Source organism: Humulus lupulus, chromosome 9 (assembly GCF_963169125.1).
Source record: "Humulus lupulus chromosome 9, drHumLupu1.1, whole genome shotgun sequence".
Lineage (NCBI taxonomy): Eukaryota > Viridiplantae > Streptophyta > Magnoliopsida > Rosales > Cannabaceae > Humulus > Humulus lupulus.
Window position 1 is genome coordinate 117,864,807 of NC_084801.1, and position 18,518 is coordinate 117,883,324.

At 39.1% G+C, this 18,518-nt stretch overlaps 1 long non-coding RNA gene across 1 annotated transcript; it reads right to left on the bottom strand.

Moving 5' to 3' along the window:
- Positions 1-262: 262 nt before the first annotated feature.
- Positions 263-1,076, bottom strand: LOC133802105 (uncharacterized). Its single transcript, XR_009877143.1, has 2 exons — positions 1,003-1,076; positions 263-448 (listed from the first exon to the last, which is right to left on the bottom strand). It is a non-coding gene; the product is annotated as an uncharacterized LOC133802105 (long non-coding RNA).
- Positions 1,077-18,518: the final 17,442 nt, after the last annotated feature.

Consider the following 18,518-nt stretch of genomic DNA (forward strand, 5'->3'; position numbering starts at 1 on the left):
GTGTTATACAACACTTTAGTATAACACATTTTTTGTGTTATACTATACTTTAGTATAACACATTTTTTGTATTATATTAGACTTTAATATAACACATTATTTGTGTTATACTACACTTTAGTATAACACATGTGTTATATTAGCTTAGAGAAACATAATCTTTTTTTACTTACACAAAACTAGGAAAACAAATATGAAAGTTGAAGCCAAATAAGGTAACATAAATAGATTTTTATTAATTACTCAAAATGTAAGTACAATATTTAGTCTACTAGTCTAGGCTTAAGAAATCATATTACAACATAATTTATGCCCAATTTAGATTCCTTTATCACTAAATACAAAACAAGAAATGTACACAAAAATTAGTGAAATACATTCTTCCATTCTAAAGGCCTCAACTACAAATGTTGTCAAGAATTGCTCCAAAGAAATCATCTCAATATACCTGCACATTGTAAAAAAAAAGTCCTTTTATTATTAATATGAAGAAACAATTCATACATTTTGTACTAACTTCTATCCCCATTTATTTCTTCTCTAAAGACCTAGCAAGGTTAATTCCTTTCTGTAAAGTTCAATACAAACATAGCATTGATGTGTAAATAGCTTTGGCAAAATTCTCTATGTGATAGGTAACCAACAGGGCATCAAGTATGGCATCCAAATTAACAAGTAGAATGTGAATATGGCTGTTAGAGGTCCTTTATGAAGCCCATGCTATTCCTCTTATTCTCCCAAAGTTTCTCTTTTTTTCTAAGTTCGAAGTGGGAAATGTGTTTAGAGTTAGGTTATGGGAAACAAGACAAACAAAAACTGGGAAAAAAAAACAAAAGTGGAAACGTTATCTTTTTGTATTAATAAACTAAAATATGTTTCTTGTCAAGAAAGCGAAAAGCACTAGCTTTCCAACTTAGATTTCACGAGAACTTCTAAGATTTCTAGTTGCATAAATTTTTAAGTTTTTTAGCCTAACTAAATAACCATACACACACACCATACCTGAATCATGTGCCATACACACCGCCAAGCTTTTCGAGAAAAGACAGGAGCCATAATTTCAACAAACTTGAAACATATTCAGAAGGTACTGTTACACTTTACACCGTTCAAAATGTCTTTCCATAAAACAAAAACATATTCATATGAGAATCACTTCCAGGTGGGCTCTATCTCATGCAAGTGGCTCTTGTGACTCAATTCATAAAAGCTCAAACCATCCAAACACGACTTTAATTCATTTTATAAGTAAAAATCAAATACTGAAAATCAAATGGATTTGTTGCAGAAACATTGGGTAAAGGCCAATTTGATATATTATTTATTAGCTAATTACTATGTCATGTTTTAAGTTCATATATGGGAATATGACATTATAAAAAAGGAAACCTCATCAAAATTCTGCCAGGAAGAGATGCTTTCATAATACTATGTGGTAATTCATTTCAAGAGGGAAACTATAATATTTTATGAACATAAGAATGGTCCAGCCTAATTCATTGCAAGTATAAAACAATAGCAAACAGAGGATAGGATACAACAAAAAACACAAAATAACAAAGAAACCCAACCATAGCAACAAACAAGATTTCTAATGGAAATTCTCAATCCCCAGTCATTACAATGCAAGCTGGATTGATGATAAATTTATACATAGCTATTAGAGAGCAGAAATAAAAATGTAGAAAAAAAATACAAACCTGAAAAATGGAACAGATCTTGGGCTGAAATGGTCCTGCTCACAACATTGCAAATATTTTCCTTTATGAGTTATTGAAAAAAAAAATACCAAACTGAATTGACAATGTTTTGCACCAAGGGTACAATGTAGAAGAAGAATAAAATTTACCAGTCTTAGAATATCTCCATGTTTCTTATCCTCTGCTTCAACAGCTCTGTCTAGAATACCCCCTGATGTGGCACTAAATGTGGAGAAAAAGAAAAATTTACAAAATTAATTAAGTGAAAATCTGTCAAAAGAACAACTGAATTGACGAAAAGATGAATTTTGCATAGGAGTTTCATTAAATTGCAGAGTGGGAACTCAAAGGGCTGTCCACACAGAAATAGAACAAATCCATATAAATTCAGAACAGATCAAACTCATATGACTTTATTTGATTAGTTATTATAATACTTTTCTAATAGTCTAAACTTCTATGGTGTATAATTTTGATAAACTTCTTCATAAACAGAAGTTTAATGAAATTATACACCATAGAAGAATTCTACTATCATTACAACTGGTTCCTAAATAATCTGAATTAGAAATTTAGTACTATAGTTCTGAGAGATGGAAATTAAGAGCTAGAGAGACTAAAACCGAAATTCAGGAACAGGTTAAAACTGGGGAATACAATCTTCAATCTGAGAATCAATCCAATTTAAATTTAGTAGTTATCAAATGTTTTCACTGCCATAATCATAGCTGCCACTAAAGCAGAAGATCATACTGACATAAGTAAGTTCATACAACAGATATTTATGCTGAAAAATCTCCAACTCTCTCAAAGATCAAGCATTACTTGGACATTGTAATTTTCAGCAGGAAGAATTAAATAAATCTTCTATTAATGGCATGATAAAGTAGCAACTATTAAGATTGTTTAAAGAGAGTTCAAGAGTTAGTAATGTAAGCTAATTCAGTGAGTGACAAAGAACTAGTGTAATAACAAAGGTTTATCGTGACACACAACTACTTATATCATAAATATCCAGTTTTGACATTAGACTCCAAATATCATAAAGTCAAATTTATATAAGAGGATTAGTTAAACAAAAGCTTTACAACCTTAATTAACAATCAGAATACCTTCAAGACAGACTGCTTGTTTAGCTTTCTGAATGTGAATATTGGCAAGGAGAAGAATTAGTTACCCATTGGAATAAAATTAGTGCAAGTAAAATATATCAGAGAGAGCATAGTTACCAATGTCTCTTTTATTCCACAGCTAAACTCTCAACAGAAATTTAAAAGAATAAATGACAAACACGAGATCACTTCACATGAGTATATGTAGAAAGCATAAGCTTAGATATGACCACGAACTATGACTTTAGATCATTAAGAAAACATGTAAACAAAACCAGAGAACTATATAAATGATATTAGAATGTTAAACTAGGAATGCATTGCAAGGGAAGGGAAGCTTATAGATTACCCCTAACAATGTGACCAAGATACGAGCTCCACTGCATCCTAATGGGTGTCCCAATGATACAGCCCCACCATGTGCGTTAAGGCTTTCCTGAGATATTTGGAAATTGGAAGAGTAAAAAAATGTAGATAAGGATAGTGACAAAATGGTGCAAAGCTGAAATGCATTGTGGACAGATGAATGACTATACAAATTGCAGAAAATGGAAGAGTGATCACATTTAAAATAGTATACATTTCAGACTTAAGTGTAAATCAACTTGAAAGAAATCATCTAGTTTTCTCCAAACTCACAGGATTAAGACCAATGCAGAATTTGGCACAAATTATTTAATAGATTTAAATAACAGTAGAAAAAACTAAAAAACAGCACAGATAACTATAGAGCCTAATATGCTCCATAGAGCCTATCATTTAACCCTATGTATTATGCAAAAGAACAAGAAAAAATCTAACTTGTAAGATGACACATTTAACAACATTAGCAAGTCACCCATAATAAAATATTTATAATAGAATAAAACATAAAGAAGAATAGAACGAATTGCAACTTTTATTAGGAGGCAATAGCTTCAACACAAGATTTCCTTCAAACCATTGCATGGAGCCTTATAAAGACTGAGCAAAAGGAAAAGAGACAGAGAAAAAAAAAGGGGGATAAGTCTTCCAAAAATAAGATAGTAACTTACCATACAAATAAGAGCAAAAATAAGACACTTGAAACATATTTATTAAGTGCAGTACAAATATGAGCAAAAATGAAGGAAGCTATTCTAAAATACTGAGGAAAATTACCTATTGTTTGAGCCATTCATTGTAAAGTTGTTGCCAACCAAGTTACTGCCAAAAAAAATGACAGCTTTTTTTAGACAGAAAGAGTTAACCAAATGTACCAGTGAGTTTCTTAATTAACTTACAGTTTTTGTAACTGTTGGAGCTCTTCATTATTCGATGGAATTGTACCAGTGATATTGTTGTTCCTAAGTACTCTGCAGGTTTTTTTTAATAGTTGTTAGATTATATCTCAAAGCAGAACAACACAGGAGAAAAAAGATATGTTTGAATTTGAATGATTTATTAGAAAGGGTGTAATAATGTGTTGAAACCATGTTACTTACAAGGTACTTAGAGACTTCATATCCTTGATAAATGCAAGAGAAGAACATACATTAGATATTTCACTTAACCGCGTACATATAATTCACACTAAAGATTGTTAGCATTAAAAAAGTGCATATAAATATGAAAATGATTATTAAATATAGTACTCAGAAGTCTAATAGGGAAGTCAGATTCGCGATCGTTGATGGTATAGGTCCCATATTTAGTATTATTAATCAGACCAAAAATAAGTAAAAATTACACACAATAAACACAATTTTTTAATTAAATTAATAAAATGGTTGAAAAAGGTGTATGAAGAAATTCATGGAGAGGAATCTGATATTGAGAAAAACAGTCAAATTTGGAAACAATATTGAAATTCCTTCTGTTTCCTTCTGTTTGAAATTCCTTCTGTTTGAAAATGAGAAAGGCATTCAGATCTTTATTGTTTGTTCCTATGTGGAATTTATCTTTTTTGTTTTACAAACGGTTCCATCATCATTTATATAAAATCCTTACATATGCTAGTCACCATGAACATCATATGTAGACCACAATTCAACAAAACAGGTAGAAGTAAAGTTTAAAATTATAAAAATCTGACAAAAAACTTACCAACTATTAAGGATTGTCTACTCAAAACAGGTTTAATTAATTAGAATTTGTAAAAGTAATGTCCCCACAAAATTGAGCTTCAATCAAAACATTTAAAATTATGATTATTTTTGCACTAGACATATATATCCTTGAAGTCATAATGCAATTAAGAAAAATTATGATTATTTTCAAAGCCCATTTACATCTTCACCCACCTCGTAAGAGATAGAGAGAGTAGTAGTAGTAGTAGTAGTAGTAGTAGTAGTAGTAAAGAAGGAATGAAAGAGAGATAGATAGATAGATATGATGGTGGTGGTGGTGATAATGAGGCGGCAAAGATAAAAAGGGCAATTATGAAAAACCAAGGAGGATTTGTTTCCAATAATGAGTTTTTCCATCACAGGGCAGAAATACTATTATACATGATATAATCATCACTAGAAGTCAATTGAAAAGATCAGTGAACAATACAATGCAGAAATAAACACGAAAATGAAGTGAAAGTTCCTCCCTTTAAGTGGGTAGGTTCATATAAAGCTTTCTAGGCTGCATGTCCATCAATTAACGCAGCAAAAAAACTACTCATAAACATTTGCCATCATCTATTAAAGAACCCATTAACATACCAAACCAGAACAACAAAATAAACATTGAGTGAGAAGAATGCAAAGAAAAAAGTTCAAACTAGATCCATAATCATAGAGACTGAGTTCAGTTGGAAATTAAATATGATTTTTCAAGAGAATGCGAGTGAGGACGAGAGGAATATCTAGCATTTACTTACTGTTAGAGGAATAGTTCATTAGCTGAGGGTGGATTTATGCCCTTATCAATATGGCTCACCTGAATAGCACAGATTAGATGCATATTAAATTATTATTAGGCTTATTATTAAGACACTAAACAGTAAACAGATCAGATGCATACCTCTATGCTAACCCTTTGTCGAGTATTTGCACAATTATTCAGTCAAAGAGGAATTCACCTTTTCTAATGCTATTCTTCTTACTATGCTTTATGTATTCCCTTTCTTTTATTATGCAAAAAACACAGACCAGCTGAAAAAAACAATTTGAAAACAATACTTTTGTGTAAAGTTTCAAGAGAAACATGTACATAAAGGTAAGCAAAACTAGACAACCTCCTTGCTCAGTGGAATTCAGAAAAGCAGATAGAATCAAACTTAGTGACTGAATTAATAGAATCAATTCTCATTAAAGAAGTAATGATACAAAAGAGTATATATACAGAAAAGACAAAAACTAATAAAGTAACTAATCTACAAAATAACAATAATTAGTTACAATGAACAACTGACTAACCAAAACAGTTAGTGTTGTTGGGAAAGCATTATATGGGCATAATTGTTGTAATGTGATATTTTAGTGTATTATATGGGCATAATTGTTGTAGTTTTGGCATAATGCAGAACAAAATTTCTAATAAATGGTGACAATAAAAGCGGATTTACAGAAACATATATATCAAAATTTAAAGCATTAAAGAGATTTGCCTTTGACCAAACACCTTAACTGCAGCCACTATATAGCCAGAATAAATGCCTATCCAACTTTGTTTGGCAAAAATAATATCCTTAACAATTCAGACAACTTAAATATGTGGAGAATGAGAATTGCTGATGAACTATACAAAACCAGTATGATAAGGATGTACACTGTAGCTGTATATATAATTATATATATATATATGGGAGTGAGACTGCTAGCAACACTCTTCTTCCTAATCTCTCTCTCTCTCGTTTCTTAGCATGTAGAAAAAAAAATCTAGTATCCTAATACAGGATTGCTGGATGCGGTCTGATCAGAATCCTATATGAATTTATGTCAGAAAACAACATACAGGATTCAACTGAATACCCCTTGAAACTCTAGCATAAACCAGACATAAAATAGTTCACATGTTTTATGCTAATTCTTTTACAAAGAACCAAGCAAAAACCACTCAAGCTCTCTTCTATTCATTCTCTTTACATGTACAATCATCCTAGAGATCCAACTCCATCTAGACCATTTTATCCCAATGCCCTTCCCTGAAAATAAGAAAAATCCTAGTGAACTATGAAGGTCATATTTTATATAACAATCATTATTAAAGATCCATAAAATATTATCGTTATTCTGTACAGCGTAACTAGTTACACGGAAAGGTGACAAAATTAAAGACTTCCCAATAAAGGACTTTTTTTAAACTACTGCTACCAGTCACTCTTCTCTTCATGATTAATATTATTAAGCATGCCAATCAAACATTTATCAATAGATTACAAATGGCAACTATGAAAGGGAAACAAAATAAACATTTAAGGAAGATAACTTAGTCTGACAAAAAACCAAAATTCTATCTTGAAATCAAGGTAGCTGAGTACAGAATAACAGAACCAATTAAGCAATTGTACAAAGAAAAAAGTTTGTTTAGAACAAATTATATCAAAGGACTTACGATGATGGGGCTTGCAGCAAGCAATAAGCGAGAAAAACTCCTATCATTGCCCATATGCCCCTATATGAAAGAGTATACATAGAGTTTTAAAACAAATTACACCAACTATTAAAGTAGAAACTACATAAATAGGTAAAAAAAAATAACAAATAAGAGCCTACCTTTTAACTGATGTAACAACATCTCTAGATGCACTGCCTTCTGGATCCAAGACCCCGTTTACCCAACTGGTAAATGCATCAAGAAAAAAAAAAACAAAAACAACCTCTTAGTACTTGGTGAGAATGATCAAGAAACAAAAATACTGTATCATTATTTTGCAACTTCAGAAGTTCAATCTTCCAACTTCTAGATAGCCATAAGTTATCCACCACCCAGTAAAATCCCCATCCTAAGAGAAACCAGTAAAACCCAGTAATAAAAAAGATAGAAGCAACTAGCATGAGTATCACATAAACAACCAAGTAAAGTTAACAGCAAACTAAACTAAACCAAAGACAGCAATAAGCGAAGGCATTTGACATATAAAAGTATTGAAATTAGAAAGCTCCATTCAGAAAGCATCGATTTTTAAAGCTACTTACTGGGTTAGGAAGATGTTCTGTTTTGCTTTTGGTCTCACACGACCAGCTACCATCCGCATTGATCAGCACAAATCCAACAAGATTCTTGACAGATACAACCACTAGCCCTCTGCACCAAAAACAGAAAAGTAACAAGTTAGTGAGCATATTTCACAATCAGAATACTAATCTGTGATTGTATATAGCTAAAATATCTTGAAGGGATCTTGCTTATATACCTCCAAAACTATATCTACATATTTCACAATCAGAATACTAAAATCTAAAATTTATGGTAAGGAACGGTAAAATATTCACTCAAGCATCATTCAAGACAAAAAATCCAAATATACACCCCTCAACAGCTTAATCCTTATACCCAGCCACCATTTTCTTCCTCTGCAACTCAGGATCGTTCAAGCTCCAGCTTGGTGCACACTCTGGGCTCTACAGCGGAACGGGTGTAGAATTGCGCCTGGTGGTGGCTCGCGAATGGAAGTCGCATTGGGTCAAAGGCACGCAGAAATGGGCTCGCACCTGGGATCACTTGGTTTGGGGGTTGGGTTCACGGGTGCCTGAGATTTAGAGCTTGGCTCAGAGAAAAATGGATGTGAGGATGGTGGTTAGGTGGTCGGAGCTGAAGCATGGATTGACTTTGGAGACGGAAGAAAACAGGGGAGTTTTTCTGAAAAAGAAGGAATTAGTAAAAAAGTATAAGGCAGGCGGGTTCCCAAAATAAATTACCGCCCTTTTTTTACCACAAATATATATATATATAAATATACCATAACTCTTTTTAATTAGTATTATAATGATGTGTTATGGTAATGGGTGTTTGGTGTAGTGTATGCAAAACACACACCAAGTATATAAACTGGCCATCAATAGGCTAAACACATACGGCCTAGCCGTCCAAGGCGCTTTACCAGGCCTTGGGTTCGCAATCCACACCGTGAGGATATCTCAGGTATCCTTAAGGGACTCACCCTGGAAACTTGCACTCCACGTGGTCAACGCTGCTCCCGGCCCCTTGCCGTACTCGGCCTTGCACTCAACATGCCCAGCGCCGTTCCCGGACCTTTGTCGTTTCCGGCCCATGCCGACCTCGGCCTACACCATTCCTGGCTCTTGCCGATCATTCACATAATTGCACTCAAAGCATAATAAACAAGTATAGAATACTAGCAAATACAATGAAAGGGCTACGCCCTGCAATTCAAACACATTGGGCTCAGCCCTACATACAAGCTCTATGGGAACAAGGGTTTTCTTACCTGAGTCCTGAGCTCTCCGAGCACCGATGTCCCGAGCACAGTCCACTAACTTGAGCCTCGCCGAAACCCTAGTCACAAAATATTAAAAATATGCATCCATCAAGTTCTAATCCATTCAATAACCTTGAGTAATATCTCTAACCTCCGGGACCTTGAATTCTATCAATCCAAGTGAGAAAATCCATCTCGAGCGTTAGCCATTGAGTTCCCAAACCTAAACACCCTTAAAAACACAAACTGGCACTAAGAGTCGCGGCCCTGCCCACTAACGCCGTGGCTAGCCTCAAAACAAAGGCTAGCACTTCCCTGTAGTACACACGCACCACGTCGCGCACACCAAGCGCCACGGCGCGACTCAAGCTTCTCGGACTCCCATGGCCGTGCGCGCACATGGGCCGCGACCCTCTCCTCCAAACCCAGAATTCTTCACCATTCTCCTGCATTTTCTTCAAACCAAATTATCCTATAACCAAGCTAATAGTTCCAGACAATCAACCCTAATATTCTAGCCCAATTTCAACATCAAAACCCATCAAAACCTGCTCCAAAACTCAACTAATACTCCCAAGAACATATTAGATTCTACCCACATGCATAACCTAGAAACACAACTGAAATTCAAGCATAATTCCCATAGTTAGAGCTTACCTTTGCTGAGCTTAGTCTCTGAGTTTGATCCTTAATCCCCAAGCTTTTAGCTCCTAAGATTTCTCAGCCCAATTCCTTGTTTTAACTAGCTTCCACAAGAATTTTCCATGAGTATGTCTTAGGGAGTGAAAGAGAGAAAAAGATAAGAACTATCCTCAGCTGGAAGGAAAGTAAGTGTCAATTTCTTAATCTTCTAAATGATTCTACTTTTTTGTTATATTTAACTTAATCCATGTGGTTACCTCAAGGCTTGGGGTACCAAAACGTCCTCGAAGGAAAAATGGTAAATTTCCCCAATATTCCCTCCTAGACATTCTATCCTCAAATATATCTCCAAATATTTATTTTGTTAACCCGATAACCTCGTATAATAACTAATGCCCAAATTACCCCTCGACTCGCCCCGAGTCGGATTCATAACCCCGTTTTGAATTTCTGGCTAACCGCTCCCCAGGACTGTCTCGGATCGTGCTGCACAAACATATCACATATATATGTAGCATTTATCACATTTATACCCTTAATATCCAGTCGGGGCCCACATGCACATTTAACTCAGCTAAACATGCATCATTATCACATATTCACATTAATTCATATGTTAACATAATAATTAATTTATTGGCCTCTAGGCACACTAATCAAGGCCCTAAGCCCTATTAGCAAATTCGGGTCGTTACAACTATCCCCTCCTTACAGAAATTTCGTCCTCGAAATTACGTGAACAACTCGGGATACCAGTCCCTCATCTTTGACTCAAGTTCCAATGTCGCCTCCTCAACCTTGCTGTTTCTCCACAACACTTTCACCAAGGCGATGGTCTTGCTCCGCAAGACTTTATCTTTGTGGTCAAGAATCTGAACCGGCTTCTCCTCATAGGACAAATCCTGATCAAGCTCAAGATTCTCAAAACTTAGAACATGCGTTGAATCTGACATATACTTCCGGAGCATGAATACATGGAAAACATCATGAACCCCTGATAAAGCGGGAGGCATCACTAGCCTGTAAGCTACCTCTCCAACTCGTTCCAGAATCACCAAGGGGCCAACAAACCTAGGGCTCAACTTGCCCCGAACACCAAACCGTTTCACACCCTTCATGGGTGAAACCCTAAGAAACACATGATCACCAACCTGAAATTCCACGCTCCTACGTTTCAGGTTCGAATAACTTTTCTGTCGACTCTGGGAGGCGAGCATATGCGCTCTAATCTTCTCTATCGCCTCATTGGTCCTCTGAACCATCTCTGGACCCAAATATCTCCTCTCACCTGTCTTATCCCAATGAACAGGTGATCTACACTTTCTTCCATAAAGCATCTCATACGAAGCCACTCCGATGGTCACCTGATAACTGTTGTTGTATGAGAACTCGATCAAAGGAAGATACTTACTCCACGATCCCCCAAAATCTAGCACACAAGCTTGCAACATATCCTCCAATATCTGAATCGTCCTCTCAGACTGTCCATCTGTTTGAGGATGATAAGCGGTACTAAATCGTAACTGTGTGCCCATAGCCTTCTACAGACTCTCCAAAAACTTGGAAGTGAAGGTGGGGTCTCTGTCGGATACTATCGACCTCGGAGCCGCATGAAGTCGAACAATCTCCTTCACATACAACTCAGCGTACTGCTACACAGTATAAGTTGTCCTAAGAGGCAAAAAGTGGGCGAACTTAGTATACCTATCCACAATCACCCACACGGCATCATGTTGCCCCAGAGTCCTCGGTAAACCAACCACGAAGTCCTTAGTAATATCTTCCCACTTCCATTCTTGGATCCCCAGAGGCTGCAGCAACCCTGCTGGCCTCTGATGCTCAGCCTTAACCTACTGGCAAGTTAAGCACTTGACCATATAATCCACCACATCCCTCTTCATACCCGACCACCAATACAGAGCTCTCAAGTCCTGGTACATCTTCATCGTACCAGGGTGCAAAGAATAGGGAGTGGTATGCGATTCATCTAAGATCTCTCGCCGGATATCAGAATCCATTGGAGCGCATATCCAACCCTTGTAATTTAGTAATCCCATCTCTGATATAGAAAAGTCCTTAGTCGCTCCGACTAAGACACTCTCCCTATGACCTCTCAACTGGGAATCTTTCCCCTTTTCCTCCTTGATCCTCACAAGGAGTGTAGACTAAAGAGTGATGCTGGTCAACTGACCAACCACCAACTCTATACCTGCTCTGGTCATCTCTTCAGCTAACTTGTCAGATATCTGCCTCGAACTAAACAACTGTCCTGGGCCTTTCTGACTCAATGCATCAACCACTACATTAGCCTTCCCAGGATGGTATAGGATATCGCAATCATAATCCTTAACCAACTCCAGCCATCGCCTCTGGCGCATATTCAGGTCCTTTTGAGTAAAGAAGTACTTTAAGCTCTTATGGTCGGTGTATATCTCGCACTGCTCACCATAAAGATAATGTCTCCAAATCTTAAGCGCAAACACCACCGCTGCCAATTCCAAGTCATGCGTGGGATATCTCTGCTCATACTCCTTTAGCTGCCTCGATGCATAGGCTATTACCTTACCAGCTTGCATCAGCACGCACCCCAAACCCTATCTGGATGCATCACAGTAAACCACAAACATTTTATTCTCTGTCGGCAAGCTTAACACTGGCGCAGTGATCAATCGCCGTTTCAACTCCTTAAAACTGTTCTCACATCTGTCCGTCCAGACATACATTGTCTTCTTCTTTGTCAGTTCTATCAATGGCGTAGCTATTCTGGAGAACCCCTCAACAAACCGTTGATAATACCCTGCTAAACCCAGAAAGCTTCTCACTTCAGGAACATTGCTCGGTCTATGCCAATCTCTGACCGCCTCAATCTTACTTGGGTTAACCAGAATCCCCTCCTTACTGACAATATGCCCCAGAAATGGAACTTGTGGCAACTAGAACTCAAACTTACTGAACTTAGCATATAACTTATGCTCTCTCAATCGCTGTAGAACCAACCGTAGATGCTGATCGTGCTCTGTCTCTGACTGAGAGTACACTAGGATTTCGTCGATGAATACAATCACAAACTTGTCCAGATAATCCTTAAAAGCCCTATTCATCATGTCCATGAAGGCTGCTGGGGCATTGGTTAATCCAAAGGACATAACTAGGAATTCATAGTGTCCATACCTCATTCGGAAAGCGGTCTTTGGTATGTCCTTCTCTTTAATCCTTAACTGATGGTAACTTGATCGAAGATCTATCTTGGAAAACACTGTACTTCCCTGTAGCTGATCAAATAAATCGTCGATCCTAGGTAGTGGATACTTGTTCTTAATGGTTAACTTGTTTAGCTCCCTATAATCAATACACATCCTAAGGGATCCATCCTTCTTCTTAACGAACAACACTGGAGCACCCCATGGCGAGAAACTCTGTCAGATGAACCCCAAATCAAGTAACTCCTGCAACTGAATCTTCAACTCCTTTAACTCAGCCGGAGCCATTCTATAAGGTGTCCTAGATACTGGCTCCGCTCCTAGTACCAATTCTATAACAAAGTCAATCTCTCGATGCAGCGACAACCCTGGAAAATCTACTGGAAACAAATCTGAAAACTCACACACCAATCTAGTCTCATCCGGTCCAACCGACACCACCCTAGAGGTATCCACAACGCTCGCCAAGAATCCTATGAAACCTTCTTGCATCATGTCTCTAGCCCTCAATGCTGAAATCATTGGTACCCGCGGTCCACCAACTGTCCCCATAAACACAAAGGTTACCTCCCCTTCTGGTTCAAAAGTCACCATTCTGTGCTTGCAGTCAATCATTGCCCCAAACTTTGATAACCAATCCATTCCTAAAATCGTATCGAAATCATCCATCTTTAACTCAATCAAATCAACAGACAGTTCCCTACCATCTACCTCTACTGGCAATGCTTTAATCCACTTCCTAGAGACTACCAATTCTCCTGTTGGCAACAAAGTCTAAAATCCCCTAGCATACACACCACTAGGTCTACAAAGCTGATCTATCACTCTAGCAGATACAAATGAATGAGCATCCCCTGAATCAAACAATGCAGTATATAAAGAACCAGCACTAGAGATCTGACTTGTCACAACTGAGGGGCTAGCCTCCGCCTCAGTCTGTGTCTAAGTGAATACCCTGGCAGGAGCAAGACTGTCACTCTGCTTCTGCTCCTCCTTCTTAACTTGAGGGAAATCCCTCTTCAGATGACTAGCACTCCCACAAACAAAGAAGGCCCTGATCCTGCACTCACCCTGGTGTCGTCGCCTACACCGCGGACACACTAGAAAACTCCTCCAATTGTCACTGCCACCCGGACGTCCAGTGGAAGCACCACATGCCCTCCTATCTGAACTAGGAGGAACAAAGAAATTTGGGGCCTACCACTTCTGCTCACTAGAACCACCACCAAGACTAAATCCAACAAAAAGAGGCACTGTCCTCCAGGCATCGCGCCTAACAGAGATTTCCTTCCAAATCTGATCTTCGGCCCTCTCAGCTGTAAGGGCCTTATCCATAACCTGGCCATAAGTAGTAGTATCTGGATCCAAGGTAATATTCACATCGCAGGCAATCATAAAATTCAACCCCTGCACAAACCTGTCCCTTCTTGCCGCATCAGTCGGCACTAAATCTGGCGCAAACTTCGCCAATCCGTCAAACTTTATAGCATACTCTGTCACTATCGATCGGTTCTGAGTCAGGTTGATAAACTCATCAACCTTTGCAGCTTGAACTGCCACACTGTAATACTATTCATTAAACAAGTTTCTGAATTCCTCCCAGGTCATAACTGATACATCCCTTCTCTGAACCACCACATCCCACCAGATGCGGGCATCCTCTCTAAACATGTAGCTAGCACAAGCAACCCTCTCATTCCCCTAAACTCTCATAAAATCCAGAATTGAGGAAGTCATATTCATCCACTGCTCTGCCCGCAGTGGGTCTGATCCACCCTCGAAGGTGGGAGGATGCTGCTTCCTTAACCTCTCATACAAAGGTTCCCACTTATTCTCCATAGCAGACTGCACTGGCACTGGCGCCGCAACCTGTTGCACTGGCAGTCCAGTAACCTGAGGTGGGGCCTGCTGCCTCCACTGTCGCAACTCTTCTTCTGTTCGCTGCAGTCTTGCTTCCATCTCGGCAAACATCTCTTGCCAATTCTATGGGGAAGGTGGAGGGTTCTGACCCTGGTTGTCATCCTCGGCCCTACTGCCGCGGAGTGTAGCTGATTGTCGAGGCATCACAACAAATATGCCTGCAACCAACGACGCCGCTCATCAGGCATGATAACAACATCCAAAAACCACCTCCCAAACACATTAGCCATCCACAAGCAATAACTCATATAACATATAACACACAACGGTCCATGCCCTAGCATCATGCATATGTTAACTCATTCATCATGCTCTATCTAAGATAAGCAGGCAAACAGGGCATTCAAACATATTAGTCAATCTTACCAACAAACCTTGAGTCGAGCCTGTCACTGACAGCGAGTGTACATGTTCGGTCAATCTCCATAACCAATAACCTTGGCTCGCTTTGATACCAAGTTGTAACGCCCTACTTCCTTAGAGCTGTTACTAAGTGAGTTTAAAACGTGCATTCAACTCGGTAATCAAGGTTTCAGGTCAAATAGTGTAATTAAGCCATAAACAGAGGAAAAACTTTAGAAACAATTCCATTTCATTGAAAATCATAAAAGTTTAACACCTGGGATCCCAAAATACAGTTTAGAAACATTTACAACATATAAATTGAATCAAGTCGACTAAATGAAAAAATCTAGGTTTATTTACAAATATCTCCCAAAATCCACTGGCTGTAGCAGCCAGGTTGGCCAAACCTGTACACGCCACCTCATGCCTGCTACACTCATGGTTGGTAGGATTTCTCCTTGCCCTTACTTGCACCACAGAGCATCTGTGAGCCGAAGCTCAAGAAGAAAACCCATAACAGATAACATATACAAAACATACACCAAGTATATAAACTGGCCATCAATAGGCTAAACACATACGGCTTAGCCGTCCCAGGCACTTTACCAGGCCCTGGGTTCGCGGTCCACACCATGAGGATATCTCAGGTATCCTTAAGGGACTCACCCTGGCAACTTGCACTCCACGTGCTTAATGCTGATCTCAGCCCCTTGCCGTACTCGACCGTGCACTCAACGTGCCCAACGCCGTTCCCGGCCCCTACAGAGCTCGGCCTACACCGTTCTCGGCTTTTGTCGATCATTCACATAATTGCACTCAAAGCATAATAAACAAGTACTGAATACTAGCAAATATAATCAAAGGACTACCCCCTGCAATTCAAACACATTGGGCTCAGCCCTACATACAAGTTCTATGGGAACAAGGGTTTTCTTACCTGAGTCTTGAGCTCTCCGAGCACCGATGTCCCGAGCACAGTATTCTAACTTGAGTCTCGCCGAAACCCTAGTCACAACACATTAACAATATCCATCCATCAACTTCTAATCCATTCAATAACTTTGAGCTATATCTCTAACCCCCGGGACCTTGAATTTCATCAATCCGGGTGATTAAATCCATCCCGAGCCTTAGCCATTGAGTACCCAAACCTAAACACCCTTAAAAACACAAACTGACACAAAAAGCTGCGGCCCTGCCCACAAGCGCCACGGCTATCCTCAAAATAGAGGCTAGCACTTCCCTACAGCATACACGGGTCGCGGTGCGCACACCAAGTGCCGCGGCCTGCCACAAGCTTCTCGGACTCCCATGGCCGCGCACGCACACGGGCTGCGGCATGCCCATCCTAGGGCCATGACCCTCTCCTCCAAACCAAGAATTCTTCACCTTTCTCCTGCATTTTCTTCAAACCAAATCATCCTATAACCAAGCTAACAGTTCCAGACAATCGACCCCAATATTCTAGCCCAATTTCAACATCAAAACCCATCAAAACCTACTCCAAAACTCTACTAAAACTCCCAAGAATAAATCAGATTCTACCAACATGCATAACCTAGAAACACAACTGAAATTCAAGTATAATTCCCATAGTTAGAGCTTACCTTTGCTGAGCTTAGTCTCTGAGTTTGATCCTTAATCTCCAAGCTTTTAGCTCCTAAGATTTTTCAGCCCAATTCCTTGTTTTAGCTAGCTTCCACCAGAATTTTCCATGAGTTTGTCTTAGGGAGTGAAAGAGAGAAAAAGATAAGAACTATCCTCAGTTGGAAGGAAAGTAAGTGTCGATTTCTTAATCTTCTAAATGATTCTTCTTTTTTGTTTTATTTAACTTAATCCATGTGGTTACCTCAATTCTCGGGGTACCAAAACGTCCCCGAGGGTAAAATGGTAAATTTCCCCAATATTCCCTCCTAGACATTCTGTCCTCAAATATATCTCCAAATATTTATTTTCTTAACCTGGTAACCCCGTTTAATAACTAATGCCCAAATTACCCCTCGACTCGCCCAGAGTCGGATTCTCAACCCCGTTGTGACTTTCTGGCTAACTGCTCCCCAGGACTATCTCAGATCGTGATGCACAAACATATCACATATATATAGCATTTATCACATTTATACCCCTAATATCCAGTCGGGGCGAACATTCACATTTAACTCGGCTAAACATGCATCATTATCACGTATTCACATTAATTCATATATTAACATAATAATTCATTTATTGCCCTCCAGGCACACTAATCAAGGCCCTATGCCCTATTAGCAAATTTGGGTCGTTATAGTTAGCCTCTGTAACCAGATTTTTGACACTCTTCTCAGCATCGGGCATGCTGGCTAAGAGTGCCGATCTTGACTCCATTCCCGGAGTTGGGTTTGGTCGCAGCCACGGGCCTGGAAGACATCAAAAGTTTAAGACAATGTGGAGGAAAACACTAAGTGAAGAAGTTAGCCAGCGATACGAAAGTTTTACCTCCTCGTGCGAATGCCAGGTTTTTCGCGACCAGGTCAGGCGTAAGGAAGTACTCTTGGTAGTACCTCCCCACGTTGGAGATGTGGGTCATGTCAGTCAGGAAAGTGCGCCCGGTTTTCTGATGACAAAGATGAAAGAACCCCGTGCCTTCATGATTGGGGTTAGATTTGAGGTCGAACAAGTAATTGACCACATGAGGCGATGACTCGGGCCATTTTTTCTAGCTGTACAGGATATAGAGTGCAGCAAGCATCCTATATCCGTTTGGGGTAATTTGGAAGGGGGCAACTCCAAAATAGTTGGCCACCCCCTGAAAGAATGGATGAAGAGGCAAGGTGGTCCCTGCCTCAACATGAAACCGCGACCAAGCGCTATAGGCACCTCTAGGAAGATTAGCCCTTTGGTCGGGGTTGGGTTTGACTATGGTCACCCCTGTCAGACTGTATTTTCTCAAGCAGTTGGCGATCATTCTGACCTTCACCCTACTCTCAGAGACTACATGCCACTCGACATCCAGCTGAGTAGCGTGTGGAGGGTGGGCGTCTCTTTGGATATTTAGATTGGGAACATTTTCCTCTCGACCACTGGTTGAGGGAGCATCAGCAGCAAGCTGATGGGAAGTGTTGGAGGTTTTTCTTTTGTGGGCCTTAGTTTTGGTGCGAGCCATATTTCGGGTCAAAACTAGGGAAGTGTTTGGATTAATACGAGAAAAAGGAATATCAGGTATCAATATCGAGGGTTGTTCTTCGTCCTCGAGCAGTTTAGCCAATAGATTGTCGTCAATGGGTCT